Genomic DNA, 24,398 nt, shown 5'->3' with positions numbered 1-24,398 from the left:
GACAGAACAGAACAGAGTCTAGTGGACAGAACAGCACAGAGTCTAGTGGACAGAACAGAGTCTAGTGGACAGAACAGCACAGTGTCTAGTGGACAGAACAGAACAGAGTCTAGTGGACAGAACAGCACAGTGTCTAGTGGACAGAACAGAACAGAGTCTAGTGGACAGAACAGCACAGAGTCTAGTGGACAGAACAGCACAGAGTCTAGTGGACAGAACAACACAGTGTCTAGTGGACAGAACAGAACAGAGTCTAGTGGACAGAACAACACAGTGTCTAGTGGACAGAACAGCACAGTGTCTAGTGGACAGAACAGCACAGAGTCTAGTGGACAGAACAGAGTCTAGTGGACAGAACAGCACAGTGTCTAGTGGACAGAACAGCACAGTGTCTAGTGGACAGAACAGAGTCTAGTGGACAGAACAGCACAGAGTCTAGTGGACAGAACAGAGTCTAGTGGACAGAACAGAACAGAGTCTAGTGGACAGAACAGCACAGAGTCTAGTGGACAGAACAGAACAGTGTCTAGTGGACAGAACAGAACAGAGTCTAGTGGACAGAACAGCACAGTGTCTAGTGGACAGAACAGCACAGTGTCTAGTGGACAGAACAGAACAGAGTCTAGTGGACAGAACAGAACAGAGTCTAGTGGACAGAACAGCACAGTGTCTAGTGGACAGAACAGAGTCTAGTGGACAGAACAGCACAGTGTCTAGTGGACAGAACAGAGTCTAGTGGACAGAACAGCACAGAGTCTAGTGGACAGAACAGAGTCTAGTGGACAGAACAGAACAGAGTCTAGTGGACAGAACAGCACAGTGTCTAGTGGACAGAACAGCACAGTGTCTAGTGGACAGAACAGAACAGAGTCTAGTGGACAGAACAGAACAGAGTCTAGTGGACAGAACAGAACAGAGTCTAGTGGACAGAACAGCACAGAGTCTAGTGGACAGAACAGAACAGTGTCTAGTGGACAGAACAGAGTCTAGTGGACAGAACAGAACAGAGTCTAGTGGACAGAACAGAACAGAGTCTAGTGGACAGAACAGCACAGAGTCTAGTGGACAGAACAGTGTCTAGTGGACAGAACAGCACAGTGTCTAGTGGACAGAACAGAGTCTAGTGGACAGAACAGAACAGAGTCTAGTGGACAGAACAGCACAGTGTCTAGTGGACAGAACAGCACAGAGTCTAGTGGACAGAACATAACAGAGTCTAGTGGACAGAACAGCACAGAGTCTAGTGGACAGAACAGAACAGTGTCTAGTGGACAGAACAGAACAGTGTCTAGTGGACAGAACAGAACAGAGTCTAGTGGACAGAACAACACAGAGTCTAGTGGACAGAACAACACAGTGTCTAGTGGACAGAACAGAACAGAGTCTAGTGGACAGAACAGAACAGAGTCTAGTGGACAGAACAGCACAGTGTCTAGTGGACAGAACAGAACAGTGTCTAGTGGACAGAACAGAACAGTGTCTAGTGGACAGAACAGAGTCTAGTGGACAGAACAGAACAGAGTCTAGTGGACAGAACAGAACAGAGTCTAGTGGACAGAACAGCACAGAGTCTAGTGGACAGAACAACACAGTGTCTAGTGGACAGAACAACACAGTGTCTAGTGGACAGAACAGAGTCTAGTGGACAGAACAGAGTCTAGTGGACAGAACAGCACAGAGTCTAGTGGACAGAACAGAGTCTAGTGGACAGAACAGCACAGAGTCTAGTGGACAGAACAGAGTCTAGTGGACAGAACAGAACAGAGTCTAGTGGACAGAACAGCACAGAGTCTAGTGGACAGAACAGAGTCTAGTGGACAGAACAGAACAGAGTCTAGTGGACAGAACAGCACAGAGTCTAGTGGACAGAACAGAGTCTAGTGGACAGAACAGAACAGAGTCTAGTGGACAGAACAGAACAGAGTCTAGTGGACAGAACAGAACAGAGTCTAGTGGACAGAACAGCACAGTGTCTAGTGGACAGAACAACACAGTGTCTAGTGGACAGAACAGAACAGTGTCTAGTGGACAGAACAGAACAGTGTCTAGTGGACAGAACAGAACAGTGTCTAGTGGACAGAACAGAGTCTAGTGGACAGAACAGCACATAGTCTAGTGGACAGAACAGAGTCTAGTGGACAGAACAACACAGTGTCTAGTGGACAGAACAGCACAGAGTCTAGTGGACAGAACAGAACAGAGTCTAGTGGACAGAACAGAACAGTGTCTAGTGGACAGAACAGAACAGTGTCTAGTGGACAGAACAGAGTCTAGTGGACAGAACAGCACAGTGTCTAGTGGACAGAACAGAGTCTAGTGGACAGAACAACACAGTGTCTAGTGGACAGAACAGCACAGAGTCTAGTGGACAGAACAGAACAGAGTCTAGTGGACAGAACAGAACAGTGTCTAGTGGACAGAACAGAGTCTAGTGGACAGAACAGCACAGTGTCTAGTGGACAGAACAGAGTCTAGTGGACAGAACAGCACAGAGTCTAGTGGACAGAACAACACAGTGTCTAGTGGACAGAACAACACAGTGTCTAGTGGACAGAACAGAGTCTAGTGGACAGAACAGAACAGTGTCTAGTGGACAGAACAGAACAGTGTCTAGTGGACAGAACAGAACAGAGTCTAGTGGACAGAACAGAGTCTAGTGGACAGAACAGCACAGTGTCTAGTGGACAGAACAGAGTCTAGTGGACAGAACAGAACAGAGTCTAGTGGACAGAACAGCACAGAGTCTAGTGGACAGAACAGCACAGAGTCTAGTGGACAGAACAGCACAGAGTCTAGTGGACAGAACAGCACAGTGTCTAGTGGACAGAACAGAACAGAGTCTAGTGGACAGAACAGCACAGTGTCTAGTGGACAGAACAGAGTCTAGTGGACAGAACAGCACAGAGTCTAGTGGACAGAACAGAACAGTGTCTAGTGGACAGAACAGCACAGAGTCTAGTGGACAGAACAGAACAGTGTCTAGTGGACAGAACAGCACAGTGTCTAGTGGACAGAACAGAACAGTGTCTAGTGGACAGAACAGAGTCTAGTGGACAGAACAGCACAGTGTCCCACGCGTTACGCTTCACCAATGCGAGTCCTCGCTGCCGGGTGAGAAGAGAGCCACTGGCTGTCTCCACATGTGTCGGAGGAAGCATGCGGTGGACTTCAGGGTTCCCTTGTACCGACCAGTAGGAGGAACATGCGCACAACGACCAGGTAGGGGAGGGGGGGAATTGGCATAACGACAAAATTGGGATGGGGAGAACAAATTGAAAATCAGGCGGAGAAAAAGAGTCAGAAGTGTTGTTTTGAGACTGTAGTCTGTACAGTCAGAAGTGTTGTTTTTATACTGTAGGTTGTACAGTCAGAAGTGTTGTTTTTTATACTGTAGGTTGTACAGTCAGAAGTGTTGTTAGGAGACTGTAGGTTGTACAGTCAGAAGTGTTGTTTTTATACTGTAGGTTGTACAGTCAGAAGTGTTGTTAGAGACTGTAGGTTGTACAGTCAGAAGTGTTGTTTTTATACTGTAGGTTGTACAGTCAGAAGTGTTGTTAGACGACTGTAGGTTGTACAGTCAGAAGTGTTGTTAGGAGACTGTAGGATGTACAGTCAGAAGTGTTGTTTGGAGACTGTAGGTTGTACAGTCAGAAGTGTTGTTAGAGACTGTAGGATGTACAGTCAGAAGTGTTGTTAGACGACTGTAGGTTGTACAGTCAGAAGTGTTGTTAGGAGACTGTAGGTTGTACAGTCAGAAGTGTTGTTTTGAGACTGTAGGTTGTACAGTCAGAAGTGTTGTTTTTATACTGTAGGTTGTACAGTCAGAAGTGTTGTTAGGAGACTGTAGGATGTACAGTCAGAAGTGTTGTTTGACGACTGTAGGATGTACAGTCAGAAGTGTTGTTTTTATACTGTAGGTTGTACAGTCAGAAGTGTTGTTAGGAGACTGTAGGATGTACAGTCAGAAGTGTTGTTATGAGACTGTAGGTTGTACAGTCAGAAGTGTTGTTAGGAGACTGTAGGATGTACAGTCAGAAGTGTTGTTAGACGACTGTAGGTTGTACAGTCAGAAGTGTTGTTTTTATACTGTAGGTTGTACAGTCAGAAGTGTTGTTTTTATACTGTAGGTTGTACAGTCAGAAGTGTTGTTAGGAGACTGTAGGATGTACAGTCAGAAGTGTTGTTAGGAGACTGTAGGATGTACAGTCAGAAGTGTTGTTTTTATACTGTAGGTTGTACAGTCAGAAGTGTTGTTTTGAGACTGTAGGTTGTACAGTCAGAAGTGTTGTTTTTATACTGTAGGATGTACAGTCAGAAGTGTTGTTTGGAGACTGTAGGATGTACAGTCAGAAGTGTTGTTAGACGACTGTAGGTTGTACAGTCAGAAGTGTTGTTTTTATACTGTAGGTTGTACAGTCAGAAGTGTTGTTTTTATACTGTAGGTTGTACAGTCAGAAGTGTTGTTTTTATACTGTAGGTTGTACAGTCAGAAGTGTTGTTTTTATACTGTAGGATGTACAGTCAGAAGTGTTGTTTTTATACTGTAGGTTGTACAGTCAGAAGTGTTGTTTTTATACTGTAGGTTGTACAGTCAGAAGTGTTGTTTTTATACTGTAGGATGTACAGTCAGAAGTGTTGTTTTTATACTGTAGGTTGTACAGTCAGAAGTGTTGTTTTTATACTGTAGGTTGTACAGTCAGAAGTGTTGTTAGGAGACTGTAGGTTGTACAGTCAGAAGTGTTGTTTTGAGACTGTAGGTTGTACAGTCAGAAGTGTTGTTTTTATACTGTAGGATGTACAGTCAGAAGTGTTGTTTTTATACTGTAGGTTGTACAGTCAGAAGTGTTGTTTTTATACTGTAGGTTGTACAGTCAGAAGTGTTGTTTTTATACTGTAGGTTGTACAGTCAGAAGTGTTGTTTTTATACTGTAGGTTGTACAGTCAGAAGTGTTGTTTTTATACTGTAGGTTGTACAGTCAGAAGTGTTGTTTTTATACTGTAGGTTGTACAGTCAGAAGTGTTGTTAGAGACTGTAGGATGTACAGTCGGGGGCAGCGGTGGCCTAAAGTTTAGAGAAGCGGGTTTGTGACCAGAAGGTTTGCCGGTTCGATCCCCCGGACCGGCAGGAACAATCCGGGCTGGGGGAAGTGAATGAATAACTGTCTCCCATCCCCTTAACACCAACCGCTGAAGTGCCCTTGAGCAAGGCACTTAACTTAACCCCCAACTGCTCCAGTGGAGTTGCTCAGTGGCCAACGGTGTCAGACTGTGGTTGTATACTGGGCGGCTCCCAGGTGTGAATGGAACTGTGTGAATGTGAAGCAGGGCGTAGCTGAAAAAGAGCATCCGTGCTCAGAGAACCTACCCTGGGTAAAATAAAGGTAAATAAAAAGTGCCAGCCTGCCCCCCCCCCCCCCCCCCGGGGCCCGGGCGCTGACTGCACTCTGCCGTCATTAACATACAGCCCCCCCCCCCCCTGCTCATTTAGGTCCAGGCCTCAGCTGGGTACTTCCAGAGCAGCACCTGGTGCTCCTGATGGGGAGCCGGGCCCCTGCTGCTTCATTACCCCGGTGGTGGTCATTAGTCTGGCGTGGCACCGTGACCAAGTGGTGTTTTGTAGGGTAGGAAAAAAAAATTGCATGACATTTTTTGACAAGGCCCAATCTGTTACTGTTAATATGAGAATGGGTAGCTCTCTACCACAGAAAAAATGGAATAATTAAATAAATACATTTACATTTAGTCATTTAGCTGCTACGCTTTTATCCAAAGCGACTTACAAGTTCTGTACGACAAGTCATCAGGAAGGGTACAACTCTATCAGCTGAGTAACAATGTTCATCAAAGTGTTGAGTGCTACAGTGTAGGTTAGTATTATTAGGACAGTAGTGCATGACAGTAATGTTAGTTAGGGTTAGACTTTTTTTTTTTTTTTTTTTTTTTTTGATAATGGTAGAAAATAGAAATTGGAATTGAGATGCGGTCGATTGACTTCATCAGACGGCAGGTAAATTAGTTTTTAATTGTCGTCTATTTACTGTATTTTATGGCAGAAGAGGGTTTGTTTACATTACTATAGTATATCCTGACTCACGGAGGGTTAAAGGTCAACATGATTGTCCTCCCAGGTGTTCAGATCCACAGGGACCTTTGGGGACGAGGCTTTCCTTTGTCTAAAAAAACCCACGTCTTTATTTACCAAACTATTCATCTCCATCTCTCAGCGCCGCCCTGGTCCCACAGAGGTGCACCCTTATGGGGAAGGAGAGGGTGATCAGGCAGCACTGACACCATTTCATTCTGCCGGGGGAAAAGATGGCCGTCCTGGGGGCTCCGGATAGCCCAGAGAGTGATGAATCGTGACCCATTTGGCCTATAGTGTGTGTGTGTGTGTGTGTCCCCATAAATAGGATGCCCCCCCTCCCGTCAAACTGTCAGAGGGACAAAGGGAGGTGTTTAACGGGTTTCCTTTAATGGCCCGGAGGAGCATGTGGGGCCTTTATTAATGTCCTGGAGGGACATGGGGGGGTCCTAGTCGATACCCCTGCCTCTCACTGCACTAAGAAATACAAGTGAAAGGGATTTTTACTGCCTCCTCTCTAAATTGCTAATTGACAAGGTTGTCTTTTTTATGTAGACAATATACTATATAACCACATTTACTCACTAGGTCTGTCGGTGGTGATTGAGAAACAACCCCCCCCCCCCATAGGCGTCCATAATGAGTGACACCCGTGCAATTGGAAATTCCAATATTCTGTTGACTGAGAGGAAAACATTGTAATTAATGCCACGTCGTTGTGGATTTATTAGTCCAAGGCTGGTAATTACATCGGTTCAGTCACATAAAAAAAAGGAATGCTTGTTGGGTAAAAATAGATTTTGTGCAGAATTGCTGTTTTACAGTGTTTACCTTGGCAGTGCCGTCCAGCGCTTGCTTTTAGACTCGGGTTTCTCTGTGCTTTACATTTAATTTTAAACCTTTATTTAAACTCAAAAGGCAGCCGAGGTTTCTCTCGTTCATAGTCACGTCGAGTTTACATACAGAAATGAGGGGGGGGGGGGGGGGGGGGGCATATAGAATTACACAGCGTATAAAATCATAACAAAGAGACAACAAGACGAGGAAACGATAACAAATCAATGTACAACTTCACTGACAAAGGGGCATCATAGCAAAATGTAGATGAATCTGAGGGCAGATTGATGGACAGATACAAGATACAAGATTCCTTTATTGCCACACAACCAGGTTGGTGGTATTGTGATCGGTACAGAGTGTATTGAAGCTCTGGATATATAGTACATAAAACTGGAACATGGATACATTTACCCCCCCCCCCCCCCCCCCTTCCCAGCAATAGATACATAATACAGCACAACATATGACACAATAAATACATAAATACAGCACAGCACGACACAGCACAACACACGGAAGAGTCCAGGGATTTAAGGGTTGAGGCCGCAGCAATGCCTATAAATGTAAGCGTCTTTGAGCACCTGGAAAAGCGCTATATAAAATGGATGTATTATTATTATTATTATAAATGACATCACCATAGTCCAGATAAGAGAAGTGCTTTGACAAGTCTCTTCCTACTAATCAAAGGAAAGCTGGTTCTGTTTCTGTGCAGGAGACAATGTCCTGTCTTGTGGTGCGAGGCACACAATGTTCCTTTACAAGTGTCTGTTCTCACTCTAATCATCTGCTTTATCTATTAGCTTAGATTCTAATTGTGTTGTCATCATGCAGCACAAGTACAGTACAATGAAAATAAGTTTGGCATCCAACCAGAGTGCAAATGTAGCAGTACAGTGTGATAGTAATATACAATGTACAGGTGATTAAACTGGGTATAAAATATATAAATGAATACTACTGAGTAATAGTGCTAATCAGATGTATGTACAGAGTTGTAGTATTAATATGTACAGTGATACAGGTATAAATACACTATGGTAGTAAGTCATACTGGCCAGCAGCGTAACTAGTAAGAGTAGGTAAGGGATATGTACAGATATAGATTATCTACAGATATGTAAAAAGGATTATATGCAGGTATGTACAGACAGATGTGGATAGAATAATATATATACACGGTAAGAATAAATAAATATATATATGTGTTATATACAGCATTATTGTACATGCTATCATACAGAGTAATTTTTTACAAATGTCTCTACAAATGTCTCTACAAATGTCTCTTCTAGACACACCATGCCAGTGTGGGGCCATGGATCCAGGCTCTGAGTCAACATGGACCATCAGTGTCAGGGTGTTGTTGACAGGCAGGGTGTGTCTCTGCTGGATCGTGGGAGATAAATACATGACTTATACAATAAGTAAATATATTACTCATGGCTATAACACAACGTACTGTACATGATATCCTTGTTTTCCTGTGGTGGATTAGTGCTTTATTTTCTGATGAGACCGTGTTGCAGTCGCACACCTGAAAGGGTTAATGGCAGCCCCTCTCTTCCGGCTCATCTGATCCTGAGTCAGTTTTCATGGCTGAACTCTGTGCTGTTCAGTCCTGTGTCTTACTGCTGTTTGGATCTGTGTTCACAGCTGATGAAAGGCTGATGGTGGGAGAGATCCGGGCCTGTTGTCCGGAACCTGACTTTGTCAACTTATGGTAATGAGGAGAACAGCCGACTCAATACATTGTTGTTTGCATTCAGGCTGATTATTTGACACTGACGTTCAGAGCGGGTGGGGGGGGGGGGGGGGGGGGAGGAGGAGGGGGAGGGGGAGGAGGAGGAGGGGGAGGGGAGGGCTCTCTCACACCATGACCTGGACTCAATGCTCTCTTCTGCTGCTTCTTATTCTGGTCTCTCTCTCTCTCTCACTCTCTCGCCCTCTCTCTCTCTCTCTCTCTATCTCTCTCTCTATCTCTATCTCTATCTCTATCTCTATCTCTATCTCTCTCTCTCTCTCTCTGTCTCTGTCTCTGTCTCTGTCTCTGTCTCTGTCTCTGTCTCTGTCTCTGTCTCTGTCTCTCTCTCTCTCTCTCTCTCTCTGTCTCTCTCTCTCTCTCTCTCTCTCTCTCTCTCTATCTCTCTCTCTCTCTCTGTCTCTCTCTGTCTCTGTCTCTGTCAATTCAATTCAAATGGCTTTATTGTCATGATGTAACATGCACATGTTGCCAAAGCAAATGATTAACATTAAACATTCATTCGAAAACAGATGGTACAATATCATCAAAACACAACAATCCTCAAATATTACAGCATAAACGTGCCATGTGATATAAACTCAGTTTATGGCCGGCAGCAACACAGACTTCTGCTAGCTCACAGCTCGTTGAGTCCTCCCCTAGTAGGACTGCTAGTTCTTCTGTATCTGATAGTTTAAGAAAACCTTTTGTTATTCATTAATAAAAACTATTTTGAAACGTGTTTCTCTAAGATGTTTATATTTTTCACATTTGGTGAGGAAGTGTGTCAGGCTCATTGAGGATGACAGCACAGCCTTTGCTCTGCAGGAAGCCAGGTGTTCCTGTGTCTCCCCTTTTGTTATTATTTTTATTTTTAGTTGTGATCAGTCACCATGCTCAAAATAATCTGCTATGGTGTACTGTCCATTTAGAGCCAGATAGCACTGCATTTTGCTCTATGTTTGTGTTTTCCAATATTGAAATTCTTTATTCGGAATTACCCCTTGAGATGAACCATCTCGTTTTCAAGGGGGTCCACAGCTTACAAAATACATAAATTATTATGTATTAAACATAACAAAACAAAAGAAACAAACAAAAACGAAACACAAAACAAGATTAAATTAATAATAAACAGGTTCAAACAACATCAAACAAGAGGAACATAAGACAAACAACAAAACACAGAGCACATATTCAAGTGATTGCTTCAAAGATCTGTTATACTATTATTGGTGGAAACATGAACAAGTAATCTCAAGGTGAGAGGACAGCACAGTTTTAAACAGCTGTGAGGATTTTATAGCTCGAATATGAACTGGAAGATTATTCCAGTCAGATGGACCTTTGAACATGAATGATTTTTTGCCAACTGAGGTTGTTACATTTGTTGGAACTTTAAAAAATAGCTGTGCACAGTGTCTCAGTTGATGTCTAGAGGTGAAAGGGTCCATATACTGTTTGAGATATTGTGGATAATTGAAGTGAATACATTTAAAAATTAACTGTAACCAGTGCTGCTGTCGTCTTACTGTGGGAGCTGTCAAATTAAGGTTTTCATACATGGTGCAGTGGTGTGTCAAATATGGGCAGCCAAGAGCAAATCTGCATAGACGGTTGAATAGTGTGTTTAGTGGAAGAAGGTTGGTTTTAGATGCAGTTTGGTAAACTACGTCAGCGTAATCCATGATGGGTAAAATTTGTTGATGAACCAGTTTCTTTCTGACAGGGAGTGTGAAACATTTTCTGTTGCGGTAGAGAACACCAGCACTAAAGTTGACTTTTCTAACAATATTATCAATGTGACATTTATATGAGAGTTCTGAATCAAGCCATAGACCAAGGTATTTAATGTGATAAACTCTATGCAGTTGTGTACCGTCCAGACAAGTGATATTAAATGGTTGATTAATGGTTTTGGATGCAAGATTACGGGTGGTCCCAAAGAGCATAGTATTAGTTTTAGTTTTGTTGATTAGAAGTTTATTAGCCGAGAGCCATGATTCGAGTTTATTGAAATTTAATTGCAGTGTTGACTGAATTTGAGGTAAGGTAATTTGAGATGTATATATCAATGTGTCGTCGGCATAGAGTTGAGTATTACAACCTGTGAACATTTAGGGGAGATCATTAATAAATATTGATGACAATAGGTGATGTAGTTTTGTTTTAGCTGTGTAGTAATTTGATTGAGTCTGATTGATGATGTGTTCTGTTCCTGAGGTGTGTTAAGAGAGCAGGTTTGTGGACTCAGCCTCAGGACCAGCTGGGTAAGGGGGTTCCTAATTCTCTCTCTCTCTCTCTCTCTCTCTCTCTCTCTCTCTCTCTCTCTCTCTCTCTCTCTCTCTCTCTCTCTCTCTCTCTCTCTCTCTCTATAGTTCGCTCTCTCCCCCTTTTTTTATTTCTATCTGTCTCTTTCTTTTTCTCTCTTTCTTTTTTTAATCTCTATATATATTTATTTTTCTCTCTCTCTCTCTCTCTCTCCCTCTTTTTTTTCTCTCTATCTCTCTAACTCTCTCTCTATCACCCTCTATCTCCTCGTCTCTCTCTCTCTATCCCCCCCTCTCTCTATATCTCTCTCTCTCTCTCTATCTCTATCCCTCTCTCTCTATCCCCCTCTCTATCTCTATCTCTCTTTCTCTCTATCTCTCTCTCTCTCCCTCTCTCTATATCCCCTTATCTCTCTAACTGTCTCTCTCTCTCCCCCTCTCTCTCTCTCTCTCCTCTAACCAATCAGCCACAGAGTCACATCAAGGATCCATTAGTGATTTTGTATGGCTGTGTTTAGGGTTGCCCTAGCAACCAGCTGGGGCGTTGTGTGTGTGTGTGTGTGTGTGTGTGCGTGCGTGCGTGTGTGTGAGAGAGAGGCCGGCCCCTTGGGGGTCTCTCCCCCCCCACTGTGCCCCATGTGCTGCGTGTGATTCGCTGGGTCCTCGGAGCAGCAGCCTGGGCCGGCGGAGGAGGCTGTGATGTGTCTGATAAAGCATAATTGATAGGAGCAGCGCGGGCGGGGAGGCCCTTTGTGTGGTGCTTTGTGTGGCAGCAGAGAGCAGAGCTCCTGGACCCTTACAGTCGGACCTCCATCACCGTGGCCGATCATCACACCACGCAGGCAGCTGGAAGCTCCGCTCTGAGCAGCAGGAAGAAGCACCCGGGAGCCTCCTGCTCTACTACGCACTGACCTGGGACCCTGTGGGAGGAGGAGGAGGAGGGGGAGGAGGAGGAGGAGAGGAGAGGTCTGTGTGGGGGAGGTGTGCGGGCCCTCCACCGTGGCGTTTTCTCTCTCTGGGGTCACACACACACATATATACACACAGACATACACACACACGCACACGCACACGCACACGCACAGACACACACACACAGACACACACACACACACAAGCCATAGCTGGTGTGTGACATCCTTATCAGGGCAGAGAGGCCTGTGACTGAGGGGGATACCTGGGGACCCAGAGAGAGAGGAGAGAGCTGACTAAACACTTGCTAAAGGCCCCAGGCGGGACACCCAGGGCCAACGGGAGGAGGAAGAGAGAGACACGTCTCTGCTGAAGCCAGGAGTGTGGTGGTGCAGGGGGACGAGGGGCCGTGCCACGCGGGGTGTCCGCGCCGCAGAGTTAAACCCGCAGAGCTGCTGCCGCAACGCCGGACCCGCCGTTGTGTTTTCTCTTTTTCTTTTTTTTTAACACGGCGGGCAGCGTTTTTCTATTCCTTTTTTCCTGAAGTTTTTCCTGAAGACAAGAAAATGTTGAAGTTCAAAACCTTTTGTCTGGATTACTGGCAGTTCCTCTGCCTGCAGCCTCTGAACGGGTTCTACAGTAAAAGGTGAGACGCTGTTTTTTCATACACTCTTCTACAGTGTTTTAGTCACGGTGCGTGTTCTGTCACCCCTTAACCCTTTCACTGCCACACTACAGAAGGTTAACCGTCCACTAACCGTCTGTAGTGTGGCAGTGAAAGGGTTAACCGTGTGTAGTGTGGCAGTGAAAGGGTTAACATTATGTCGTGTGGCAAGTGAAAGGGTTAACCTTATGTAGCGTGGCAAGTGAAAGGGTTAACGCTTTGACGTGTCCAATCTGTCCACCGCCTGCCTCCTTTGATGTACGACGCCGCACAGCTAACCGCGCGTCTGACGAGGCGCCAGAGAAGCGTGTTTACACTCTGGGTGGAAGAAGAACGCCAGCCTTACGTAACGGGCTCTCAAGGCTGCGCGCCGTCACTGCTCTGCGGGAGTCTGATCCTCCTCATGTTCACTGCCACACCACAAAAGGTTAACCCCTTGACTGCCACGCCGCAGAAGGTTAGAGGGTCTGGGATGGGGCAGAGGTGCGGCCCCATGTGTTGGCTGGGTCACAGGACCCGAATGGGAGCTCTATTGTTTCTCTGTGTCCTGACAAGCTCCACTGCTGTGTGTGTGTGTGTGTGTGTGTGTGTGTGTGTGTGTGTGTGTGTGTGTGTGTGTGTGTGTGTGTGTGTGTGTGTGTGTGTGTGTGTGTGTGTGTGTGTGTGTGTGTGTGTGTGTGTGTGTGTGTGTGTGTGTGTGTGTGTGTGTGTGTGTCTGTGTGTGTGTGTGTGTGTGTGTGTGTGTGTGTGTGTGTGTGTGTGTGTGTGTGTGTGTGTGTGTGTGTGTGTGTGTGTGTGTGTGGGCGACACGTGTCACCTGTCAGTGATGTCACTGTCCTCTCCTCCAGGAGACACGTCCAATATCTGTCCTCTCGGCGCTATTGTTGTGTTTGATCATAATTAAGTTGTTAAGCTGGACCTTTATTAATCCCCTCGGGGCCAACGTCGTTCTCTGCATTTGACAACAGGGGGGGGGGGGGGGACAGTGGCTCAGGAGGTAGAGCAGTTGTCTGGTAATCGGAAGGTTCCCGGTTCGATTCCCGGGCAGTGTGTGGAAGTGTCCCTTGAGCAAGACACTTAACCCCTAACTGCTCTCGATGAGCAGGTTGGCACCTTGCATGGTCGCCTCCGCCGTTGGTGTGAGTGAATGGGTAAAATGAGAGGAACAAATTGTAAAGCACTTTGGATTAAGGTGCTATATAAATGCACCATTTTATTTATTTACCCATCCTAACTATTTAGGAGCAGTGGCCAGCCACATGTAGTGCAGTACCTCGGTCAAGGGACCAACTCCAGTTGTAATGCCAGTACCTGGGTCAAGAGACCAACTCCAGTTGTAATGCCAGTACCTTGGTCAAGAGACCAACTCCAGTTGTAATGCCAGTACCTTGGTCAAGAGACCAACTCCAGTTGTAATGCCAGTACCTTGGTCAAGAGACCAACTCCAGTTGTAATGCCAGTACCTCGGTCAAGACACCAACTCCAGTTGTAATGCCAGTACCTTGGTCAAGAGACCAACTCCAGTTGTAATGCCAGTACCTTGGTCAAGAGACCAACTCCAGTTGTAATGCCAGTACCTTGGTCAAGAGACCAACTCCAGTTGTAATGCCAGCACCTCGGTCAAGAGACCAACTCCAGTTGTAATGCCAGCACCTTGGTCAAGAGACCAACTCCAGTTGTAATGCCAGTACCTTGGTCAAGAGACCAACTCCAGTTGTAATGCCAGTACCTTGGTCAAGAGACCAACTCCAGTTGTAATGCCAGCACCTCGGTCAAGACACCAACTCCAGTTGTAATGCCAGTACCTTGGTCAAGAGACCAACTCCAGTTGTAATGCCAGTACCTCGGTCAAGACACCAACTCCAGTTGTAATGCCAGCACCTTGGTCAAGAGACCAACTCCAGCTGTAATGCCAGTACCTTGGTCAAGAGACCAACTCCAGTTGTAATGCCAGCACCTTGGTCAAGAGACCAACTCCAGTTGTAATGCCAGTACCTCGATCAAGAGACCAACTCCAGTTGTAATGCCAGCACCTTGGTCAAGAGACCAACTCCAGTTGTAATGCCAGCACCTCGATCAAGAGACCAACTCCAGTTGTAATGCCAGCACCTTGGTCAAGAGACCAACTCCAGTTGTAATGCCAGTACCTTGGTCAAGAGACCAACTCCAGTTGTAACGCCAGTACCTTGGTCAAGGGACCAACTCCAGTTGTAATGCCAGTACCTTGGTCAAGAGACCAACTCCAGTTGTAATGCCAGTACCTTGGTCAAGAGACCAACTCCAGTTGTAATGCCAGTACCTTGGCCAACTCCAGTTGTAATGCCAGTACCTCGGTCAAGAGACCAACTCCAGTTGTAACGCCAGTACCTTGGCCAACTCCAGTTGTAATGCCAGTACCTTGGTCAAGAGACCAACTCCAGTTGTAATGCCAGTACCTCGGTCAAGAGACCAACTCCAGTTGTAACGCCAGTACCTTGGTCAAGGGACCAACTCCAGTTGTAATGCCAGTACCTTGGTCAAGAGACCAACTCCAGTTGTAATGCCAGTACCTTGGTCAAGAGACCAAATCCAGTTGTAACGCCAGTACCTTGGCCAACTCCAGTTGTAATGCCAGTACCTCGGTCAAGAGACCAACTCCAGTTGTAACGCCAGTACCTTGGTCAAGGGACCAACTCCAGTTGTAATGCCAGTACCTTGGTCAAGAGACCAACTCCAGTTGTAATGCCAGTACCTTGGTCAAGAGACCAACTCCAGTTGTAATGCCAGTACCTTGGTCAAGAGACCAACTCCAGTTGTAATGCCAGCACCTTGGTCAAGAGACCAACTCCAGTTGTAATGCCAGCACCTTGGTCAAGAGACCAACTCCAGTTGTAATGCCAGTACCTTGGTCAAAAGACCAACTCCAGTTGTAATGCCAGTACCTCGGTCAAGAGACCAACTCCAGTTGTAATGCCAGCACCTTGGTCAAGACACCAACTCCAGTTGTAATGCCAGCACCTTGGTCAAGAGACCAACTCCAGTTGTAATGCCAGTACCTCGGTCAAGAGACCAACTCCAGCTGTAATGCCAGCACCTCGGTCAAGAGACCAACTCCAGTTGTAATGCCAGTACCTCGGTCAAGAGACCAACTCCAGTTGTAATGCCAGTACCTTGGTCAAGAGACCAACTCCAGTTGTAATGCCAGTACCTTGGTCAAGAGACCAACTCCAGTTGTAATGCCAGTACCTTGGTCAAGAGACCAACTCCAGTTGTAATGCCAGTACCTTGGTCAAGAGACCAACTCCAGTTGTAATGCCAGTACCTTGGTCAAGAGACCAACTCCAGTTGTAATGCCAGTACCTCGGTCAAGAGACCAACTCCAGTTGTAATGCCAGTACCTTGGTCAAGAGACCAACTCCAGTTGTAATGCCAGTACCTTGGTCAAGAGACCAACTCCAGTTGTAATGCCAGTACCTCGGTCAAGAGACCAACTCCAGTTGTAATGACCAGTACCTTGGTCAAGAGACCAACTCCAGTTGTAATGCCAGCACCTCGGTCAAGAGACCAACTCCAGTTGTAATGCCAGTACCTTGGTCAAGAGACCAACTCCAGTTGTAATGCCAGCACCTTGGTCAAGAGACCAACTCCAGTTGTAATGCCAGCACCTTGGTCAAGAGACCAACTCCAGTTGTAATGCCAGTACCTCGGTCAAGAGACCAACTCCAGTTGTAATGCCAGCACCTCGGTCAAGAGACCAACTCCAGTTGTAATGCCAGTACCTTGGTCAAGAGACCAACTCCAGTTGTAATGCCAGCACCTTGGTCAAGAGACCAACTCCAGTTGTAACGCCAGCACCTTGGTCAAGAGACCAACTCCAGTTGTAATGCCAGTACCTTGGTCAAGAGACCAACTCCAGTTGTAATGCCAGTACCTTGGTCAAGAGACCAACTCCAGTTGTAATGCCAGTACCTTGGTCAAGAGACCAACTCCAGTTGTAATGCCAGCACCTCGGTCAAGAGACCAACTCCAGTTGTAATGCCAGTACCTTGGTCAAGAGACCAACTCCAGTTGTAATGCCAGCACCTTGGTCAAGAGACCAACTCCAGTTGTAATGCCAGCACCTTGGTCAAGAGACCAACTCCAGTTGTAATGCCAGTACCTCGGTCAAGAGACCAACTCCAGTTGTAATGACCAATACCTTGGTCAAGAGACCAACTCCAGTTGTAATGCCAGTACCTTGGCCAACTCCAGTTGTAATGCCAGCACCTTGGTCAAGAGACCAACTCCAGTTGTAATGCCAGCACCTTGGTCAAGAGACCAACTCCAGTTGTAACGCCAGTACCTTGGTCAAGAGACCAACTCCAGTTGTAATGCCAGTACCTTGGTCAAGAGACCAATTCCAGTTGTAATACCAGCACCTCGGTCAAGAGACCAACTCCAGTTGTAATGCCAGTACCTTGGTCAAGAGACCAACTCCAGTTGTAATGCCAGTACCTTGGTCAAGAGACCAACTCCAGTTGTAATGCCAGTACCTTGGTCAAGAGACCAACTCCAGTTGTAATGCCAGTACCTTGGTCAAGAGACCAACTCCAGTTGTAATGCCAGCACCTCGGTCAAGGGCAACGGCAGGAAACCTTAGCATGCATGTATTTTGATGTGGGAGGAAACCAGAGTACCTGGAGGAAACCCACGTGAACACGGGGAGAACATGCAAACTCCACACAGAAAGGCCCCCTGCTGGGGTTTGAACCCAGGACCTTCTTGCTGTGAGGCAGCAACGCTAACCACTGCTGGGGTTTGAACCCAGGACCTTCTTGAGGCAGCAGCGCTAACCACTGTGCCAGCGTGCTGCTCATGATTAGGTCTCTCATCTGAGACACTGACTGAGGGCGGAATACTTTGCTGTTAAATCGTCCACATAATATGCTTTTCATTACTAGCCTAATGTAGCTAAGATAACATATTCCTTCATCGATCCTCTTGGGGAAATCTGGGCGTCATAGCAGCAGGGGTGAGGGGGGGGGGGGTACAGGTATGGGCAGGTTAATAGTAGAAAGACAGAAATATAGGCGTTAAAATTAGATCTGAATATAAAAATATGAGAAAACTAAACAGTGTAAAAACAAAGAGGTGCAGATGAGGGTTTTATTATGCATTACAATAAATATAGGCAATAAAGAATTTGAATTTGTATACTATGAGTAAGAGTAAAAGTAAACAGTATACACAAGGTACCACTAACTGGCATGATGTACGTCACACGTTGTGATCCATGCAGGTTCTGTGGTGCAGGTTCTGTGGTCCAGGTTCTGTGGTGCCAGTTACACGTGACCAGGCCCGTGTCCCGGCTGCACTGAGCTCGATGCCCACAGGGGGGGATGGGGGGTTCAGCTGAGGTGAGTTACCCTCTCAGTCTGCGTCTCAGAGCTGGCATCAAAAGGCGTCGGACGGATCCGATGTGTGGAGGATAATATCTCTGTCTCCACCGTCGACACATCAGGGGCATTTAATAAATAAAACTGGGCCGCACCCCCCCCCCCCCTTCACCATGCGTGCGCTGTCTCCTCTCTGGGAGATGAAGAAAAAAACAGACAACCCCCCCCCGCGCGCGCGCGCACACACACAGACGCCATGGCACTGCTTGCTTAGTGCTAGCGTGTTTCATTCAGTAATTGCACCGTGCTGAACACATCACATGAACCCGAGGAGGAGTGACCTAACCTATTGTGTCGCTTTGTCTTACAATATTGTAAGAGCCTGGTGAATTATTCATTTGATGTGTGAGGGGGGTGGGGGGGGGGGGGCATAAAGTGAGCTGAAATCAGCTGCGATTCTCTTTCTTTTCTTTTTTTCCCCCTCTTTTGTTATTCCAACAAGAGGTTGTAAACAGAGCGGGGTCAACGAGGGGTCGTCTCGTACCGTCAGCCGCTGTGATTGCTGCCGCAATTACCCTGAAAGTTATATCCTCGCGCGCTAAGTGCTTCTTCCAGAGTCCTTGTGGGATGATATTTATTTATACGTCGGGAGGAAAAAACCACAGCGTTTTGTAATAATAATGATGTTGTTAAACGTGTTTTCACACGAACCCTCCTCTCTCTGCGACCGTGATGTCACCTTAAAGGGATAGTTCAGATCTTTAGGAACCCTGGCCATAGTTCTTACTTATGCCTCGTCCCCACTAGCCAGGGTTTAGCCGTGCTGTGGCCTGTCTGGTCTCCACTAGCCAGGGTTTAGCCGTGCTGTGGCCTGTCTGGTCTCCACTAGCCAGGGTTTAGCCGTGCTGTGGCCTCGTCTACACTAGCCAGGGTTTAGCCGTGCTGTGGCCTCGTCCCCACTAGCCACGGTTTAGCCGTGCTGTGGCCTCGTCTCCACTAGCCAGGGTTTAGCCGTGCTGTGGCCTTGTCTCCACTAGCCAGGGTTTAGCCGTGCTGTGGCCTGTCTGGTCTCCACTATCCAGGGTTTAGCCCTGCTGTGGCCTTGTCTCCACTAGCCAGGGTTTAGCCGTGCTGTGGCCTTGTCTCCACTGGCCAGGGTTTAGCTGTGCTGTGGCCTTGTCTCCACTGGCCAGGGTTTAGCTGTGCTGTGGCCTTGTCTCCACTAGCCAGGGTTTAGCTGTGCTGTGGCCTTGTCTCCACTAGCCAGGGTTTAGCTGTGCTGTGGCCTTGTCTCCACTAGCCAGGGTTTAGCCGTGCTGTGGCCTCGTCTGGTCTCCACTAGCCAGGGTTTAGCCCTGCTGTGGCCTCGTCTCCACTAGCCAGGGTTTAGCCCTGCTGTGGCCTCGTCTCCACTAGCCAGGGTTTAGCCGTGCTGTGGCCTTGTCTCCACTAGCCAGGGTTTAGCCGTGCTGTGGCCTTGTCTCCACTAGCCACGGTTTAGCCGTGCTGTGGCCTCGTCTACACTAGCCAGGGTTTAGCCGTGCTGTGGCCTTGTCTCCACTAGCCACGGTTTAGCCGTGCTGTGGCCTTGTCTCCACTAGCCAGGGTTTAGCCGTGCTGTGGCCTCGTCTCCACTAGCCAGGGTTTAGCCGTGCTGTGGCCTTGTCTCCACTAGCCAGGGTTTAGCTGTGCTGTGGCCTTGTCTCCACTAGCCACGGTTTAGCCGTGCTGTGGCCTTGTCTCCACTGGCCAGGGTTTAGCTGTGCTGTGGCCTTGTCTCCACTAGCCACGGTTTAGCCGTGCTGTGGCCTTGTCTCCACTAGCCAGGGTTTAGCTGTGCTGTGGCCTTGTCTCCACTGGCCAGGGTTTAGCTGTGCTGTGGCCTTGTCTCCACTAGCCAGGGTTTAGCTGTGCTGTGGCCTTGTCTCCACTAGCCAGGGTTTAGCCGTGCTGTGGCCTCGTCTGGTCTCCACTAGCCAGGGTTTAGCCGTGCTGTGGCCTTGTCTCCACTAGCCAGGGTGTAGCCGTCCTGTGGCCTCGTCTCCACTAGCCAGGGTTTAGCCGTCCTGTGGCCTCGTCTCCACTAGCCAGGGTTTAGCCGTGCTGTGGCCTGGTCTCCACTAGCCAGGGTTTAGCCGTGCTGTGGCCCTCAATATGGAGAAGAGGTAAATTTGTCCATTTATATATATCCTTCTTACCTTAACGACAGTTTCAGACATTCCTACAGGACCGTACCATCAGACAGACACCCCTACAGGACCGTACCATCAGACAGACACCCCTACACAGGGCTGTACGCTGCGATGATCTCATCGCAAATTGCCCCTTTAATTGGCCGTTGCGATTGGTAAATAATATTTGGGGGCGGGCTTGCGAGTAGGGATTTCAAGCCTTGCATTCGCATTTTCACTCCTAAATGATCCAAGGCGTGTGATGACGCTGAGCACTCAGGTATGATCAGCGGGGAAAATCAACTGAGCACTCACTCTGATAGACTGGCTGACTGGCTGACTTAGCTATGAAGAAAAGTAAAGTTAGTAGTATGGATGGGAATCGATGGTTCCTAACTGGGTTTTGGCCATATGCTCCCGAAATTCTCCCGCTGTTTGGCTGCTTCTATGTGCAGTGAAAACTACTCGAAATGATGTCATTGATTTAGTTCAGGGTTAGCCGCGGAGCTAACGCTAGCTAACGTGAGCTAATCAAGCTCACAGAGAGAGATAAACAGCTGACAGCAGGTAGTACAGGTACAAATACAATAAAACAAGGGGTGGGGGCTGTTGTGTAAACCTTGTGTCGCGTCAATCTGGTCCACACGTTACTCGTTCATATCTCAGCCTGTGCTGAGATATGCCCATTCCGCGGTCTGTTAATAAAGTTTTCAATCAGACAGATGTATGGAAAGGCTTTTATTATAACATTCGTTGAGGTAAAATCATTATGCCTCATTTAGTCATCCTGCAGAGCACTGGTCTCCTACTCGTGGGCCGCGGGGAGCTAATGTAAGTAGCTTTGTTGATGTCAGCACACGGGGCATTCAGGAAGTCAAAAACGAATGCGCTTGCCGATTGGTGCTAAGAACAGCAGGGCGGGTGCAAGCGTTGTGACGTAATTGGCAGACTCTACTGTCAATCAAAATTATTCTGTTTTTCCGTCAGAATGAATGAATGAGAACTTTATTAACAGATTGCATAATGGGTACAATACAGTACAGGAGGATGAAGACCAGAGAGACTTTCGGCTTTTTTACATAAGGGTCCTCCATTTTCAATTCATCAAAACATTTAGAGACATACAAATATACAGTAGTTTCATAAAAATGCTAAAATGCTATTTATTTATTGATTGATTGGTTTAAAACTTTATTAACATATTGCAGAATGGGTACAGTACAGCTCAATACATACAATTGTTAAGGGGATGCAGACCAGAGAAAGACTTTTGTCTTGTTTACATCAGGGTCCCCCATTTTCAATTCATCATATTTCATATCTAAATCATATAATATCTCATTGCTAAATATATGCAATATATAATCTAATAATCCAATAATCTAAATCTAATATATAATATAAAAATGCTAAATGCATGGGTATTTTATTTTGTCTTTAATGTTAGCTTGCAAACTCATACTGTCTTGGTAAGCCTCATAATGAATCGTTTGGGGTAAAAAAGAAAAACATTGTGAGATGTGTATCGTGTATCGCCGAAAGGTCAGAAAATATCGTGATATCATATTTAGGCCATATCGCCCAGCCCTAGTTGGTTCATTATAAAAGATACAAACCTGACAACAAAATCACTTAAATGTTAAATAAAAGGACCACAGTAATGAGGCAGGAGGAACATATTTTTTTGCACTATAGTGGTAAAATTGTTATTTAAAAATTTGCCCCTAAAACATATTTTTTGCCCCTAAATTTCTAATTTAGGGGCAAGTGTGCCCCTAGTGAAAAAGCTTAGCGTACAGCCCTGCTACAGGACCGTACCATCAGACAGACACCCCTCCAGGACCGTACCATCAGACAGACACCCCTACAGGACCGTACCATCAGACAGACACCCCTACAGGACCGTACCATCAGACAGACACCCCTACAGGACCGTACCATCAGACAGACACCCCTCCAGGACCGTACCATCAGACAGACACCCCTACAGGACCGTACCATCAGACAGACAGCCCTACAGGACCGTACCATCAAACAGACACCCCTACAGGACCGTACCATCAGACAGACACCCCTACAGGACCGTACCATCAGACAGACACCCCTACAGGACCGTACCATCAGACAGACACCCCTCCAGGACCGTACCATCAGACAGACACCCCTACAGGACCGTACCATCAGACAGACACCCCTACAGGACCGTACCATCAGACAGACACCCCTACAGGACCGTACCATCAGACAGACACCCCTACAGGACCGTACCATCAGACAGACACCCCTCCAGGACCGTACCATCAGACAGACACCCCTACAGGACCGTACCATCAGACAGACACCCCTACAGGACCGTACCATCAGACAGACACCCCTCCAGGACCGTACCATCAGACAGACACCCCTCCAGGACCGTACCATCAGACAGACACCCCTACAGGACCGTACCATCAGACAGACACCCCTACAGGACCGTACCATCAGACAGACACCCCTACAGGACCGTACCATCAGACAGACACCCCTACAGGACCGTACCATCAGACAGACACCCCTACAGGACCGTACCATCAGACAGACACCCCTCCAGGACCGTACCATCAGACAGACACCCCTACAGGACCGTACCATCAGACAGACACCCCTACAGGACCGTACCATCAGACAGACACCTCTACAGGGCAGTACCATCAGACAGACACCCCTACAGGACCGTACCATCAGACAGACACCCCTACAGGACCGTACCATCAGACAGACACCCCTCCAGGACCGTACCATCAGACAGACACCCCTACAGGACCGTACCATCAGACAGACACCCCTACAGGACCGTACCATCAGACAGACACCCCTACAGGACCGTACCATCAGACAGACAGCCCTACAGGACCGTACCATCAAACAGACACCCCTACAGGACCGTACCATCAGACAGACACCCCTACAGGACCGTACCATCAGACAGACACCCCTACAGGACCGTACCATCAGACAGACACCCCTCCAGGACCGTACCATCAGACAGACACCCCTACAGGACCGTACCATTAGACAGACACCCCTACAGGACCGTACCATCAGACAGACAGCCCTACAGGACCGTACCATCAAACAGACACCCCTACAGGACCGTACCATCAGACAGACACCCCTACAGGACCGTACCATCAGACAGACACCCCTACAGGGCAGTACCATCAGACAGACACCCCTACAGGACCGTACCATCAGACAGACACCCCTACAGGACCGTACCATCAGACAGACACCCCTCCAGGACCGTACCATCAGACAGACACCCCTACAGGACCGTACCATCAGACAGACACCCCTACAGGACCGTACCATCAGACAGACACCCCTCCAGGACCGTACCATCAGACAGACACCCCTACAGGACCGTACCATCAGACAGACACCCCTACAGGACCGTACCATCAGACAGACACCCCTACAGGACCGTACCATCAGACAGACACCCCTACAGGACCGTACCATCAGACAGACACCCCTCCAGGACCGTACCATCAGACAGACACCCCTACAGGACCGTACCATCAGACAGACACCCCTACAGGACCGTACCATCAGACAGACACCCCTACAGGGCAGTACCATCAGACAGACACCCCTACAGGGCAGTACCATCAGACAGACACCCCTACAGGACCGTACCATCAGACAGACACCCCTACATGACCGTACCATCAGACAGACACCCCTACAGGACCGTACCATCAGACAGACACCCCTACAGGACCGTACCATCAGACAGACACCCCTACAGGACCGTACCATCAGACAGACACCCCTACAGGACCGTACCATCAGACAGACACCCCTACATGACCGTACCATCAGACAGACACCCCTACAGGACCGTACCATCAGACAGACACCCCTACAGGACCGTACCATCAGACAGACACCCCTACAGGACCGTACCATCAGACAGACACCCCTACAGGACCGTACCATCAGACAGACACCCCTACAGGACCGTACCATCAGACAGACACCCCTACAGGACCGTACCATCAGACAGACACCCCTACAGGACCGTACCATCAGACAGACACCCCTCCAGGACCGTACCATCAGACAGACACCCCTACAGGACCGTACCATCAGACAGACACCCCTACAGGACCGTACCATCAGACAGACACCCCTACAGGACCGTACCATCAGACAGACACCCCTACAGGACCGTACCATCAGACAGACACCCCTACAGGACCGTACCATCAGACAGACACCCCTACAGGACCGTACCATCAGACAGACAGCCCTACAGGACCGTACCATCAGACAGACACCCCTACAGGACCGTACCATCAGACAGACACCCCTCCAGG

The sequence above is a fragment of the Notolepis coatsorum genome, assembly GCF_963971535.1.
Source record: "Notolepis coatsorum genome assembly, chromosome: 6".
Taxonomy (NCBI): Eukaryota; Metazoa; Chordata; class Actinopteri; order Aulopiformes; family Paralepididae; genus Notolepis; species Notolepis coatsorum.
The sequence above is the reverse complement of the archived record's forward strand: the minus strand, read 5'-3'. Positions refer to the sequence as shown.